This window comes from Helobdella robusta (assembly GCF_000326865.2).
Source record: "Helobdella robusta unplaced genomic scaffold HELROscaffold_35, whole genome shotgun sequence".
Lineage (NCBI taxonomy): Eukaryota > Metazoa > Annelida > Clitellata > Rhynchobdellida > Glossiphoniidae > Helobdella > Helobdella robusta.
In genome coordinates this window covers 2,059,648-2,062,353 of record NW_008704704.1, presented here as the reverse complement: position 1 = coordinate 2,062,353, position 2,706 = coordinate 2,059,648, and positions in this window count along the sequence as shown.

Genomic DNA, 2,706 nt, shown 5'->3' with positions numbered 1-2,706 from the left:
TTATTATTATTATTATTATTATTATTATTGTCTACCTTTAAAGTTTGGTGGTCACAATATTGTTTCACTCAAGGACACAGCGTTGAGAATGAGATTAAAACTCCGCAATTATTTCAAGACAAACTCAAATAATGAAATACGTTGTCTTTGGCGTGAAACTGCGGTAAACTACAAAATGGTGGATAATTTGCTATCTAATTCAGCCACGTCATTTCAGTCTCTAAAAAAATTTGAAGATGGTCGTATTGCTGTTTCCCTAAATCACGTGGTCTTGCTTCAGGGTCAAGGTTCCCTAATCAAGTCGGTAACAAACGTATTATCATCTTCTCAAATAACAAACTGGTCTAAGAAACTCGATTTACTGCCAGATACTCTGTTTAAATTTGCTAGAAAATATTTAATTCAGCAACTGCCAACTAACGCTAATCTGTTTAGATGGGGTAAGACACTGAATTCCTTATGTCCTCTCTGTGGCGCTAAACAAACGAACAAACATGTAGTTTCCAACTGTGGATCTGTAGTCGCGTTAAAACGATATAGAGAAAGACATGATAGAATTTTATCAAAAATTATCAATTGCTTGATGTCAATCCGTTCGTCTGATTGCCTGATATTTGCTAATATCGTAATGAACGGAGTCCTGCCAATGTCACAACTGTTCGTCAACCTACGTCCAGACATCGCCATTCTACAGCGCAAAAAAATTGAATTCGTTGAGTTGACAGTGTGCCATGAAACTAATCTAATTCTTTCTAAAAATTACAAGCAATCGAAATACATTAATAATTTAAATTCATGTTTAACTTTTGATTATAAAAACTATGATATTATTTTAAAAACATTTGAAATTACTCCGATCGGCTTTTTTAATATTTTAAATTTAAAGTCTATTAAAATTTCATGCTCTAATACACTTATTGACATATTGATCAACTCTGTAATTAAATCGACATACGCTATATATTGCGATAGAAACATTGTATGACCATTTTAAATAAGCCTCCAATTTGCATTTATCGTATACTTGATTATTTTTTATTAGTATTTTATCTGGATTTTTATTAGTATATATATTGAAGATTGTATTATTCTGTATGTTTTATGATATTTGAGTGAATAAAAGAAGTGTTCCCATTATTATTATTATTATTATTATTATTATTATTATTATTATTATTATTATTATTATTATTATTATTATTATTATTATTATTATTAATAAAAGAGTTCCCATTATTATTATTATTATTATTATTATTATTATTATTATTATTGTTATTGTTATTATTATTGTTAGTATTGTTATTATTATTATTGTCATTATGACTATCTCTTGCAAATTTTATTTGGACTGAACAATTATGTTACGATTTAACTAATTCAGTAATATCATCATCATACGCCATCTATTGCGACAGACATTCAAATGTATAATAACTATATTAAGACTGATTACATTTCTCGTTGTACGCATTTTATATCTATAATGGCGAGCATCGTAGACTACTTTCTCATTTTAATTCATTTTATTTTATTTTATTTTATTTCATTGAATATTTATTTCGCCCCTTTTTTGAAAAAAATAAAAGAGTTCCTATTATTATTATTACTGCAGGGTGACCCCAGTTCACCTCTTCTTTTTAACCTCTGTTTCAACCCTCTAATGAAGATGTTGGAAAGAAATAGGACCATCTATAGGACCAATCGTTGTCGATTGGTCCTATAGATGATAACCAATTTATTACTCGTAATTTTTCTAAGAAAAATATTAATGGTCTTGTTAAGGCATTAGCTTTTCAAAATTGGAAACCAGTTTTATTTAATAATGATGTAGATTCGGCTTTTTCAGTTTTTGTTGATATATTTCGTTATAATGTCTCTTGCAATTACCCTATCATGAATTCAAATAGTAAAGTAAAACGACATCCTTGGTTAACCCGAGGTCTTTTAATCTCTGCAAAAAATAAGAACAAATTGTACTCAAAATTTTTATCTCACCCTACTACCTTAAATAAACAAATTTATACGTATATTTATATTTTTAAGTATAGAAATCTTTTCCCACACTTAAAACGTCTAGCAAAAAAAAAGTTTATAATTAATAATTTGGAAAAAAACAAAAATAATTTAAAACTCACTTGGTCTTTAATTAATAAATCTATTAATAAAACTAATTTAATTAAATTTCCTAATTTAATTAAAGTTAATGATAAAATAATTGATGATAAAACAGAAATTTGTGAATCCTTTAATGAGTTTTTTACTTCTCATTTTAACTCTGTTCTTAATAATGTAGGTTCTGACGAGATATACACTTTTTTGCCACATTCAAATCCTCATACATTTTTCATGCCTGAGGTTTTAGAAATTAAAACACAACGGATTCTGAAAGGGCTTAGTAATTCTCACTCACAGGCTGACGATTACTCCTCAAATTTTTTGGTTAAACAAACGATATTATCAATTCTTAAACCTTTAACCCATTGTATAAACTTATCTTTGCAGAAGGGTATTTTTCTAAATTGTTTGAAGACGTCAAAAGTCATCCCTTTATATAAATCTGGTTCTCGTAATTTAATAAATAATTATAGACCTATATCCATAATCTCTACTTTTTCTAAAATTATGGAGAAAGTTGTCCATCATCGTTTATCCAATTTTTTAGATAATTATAATTTAATTAGTGATAGACAATATGGTTTCCGT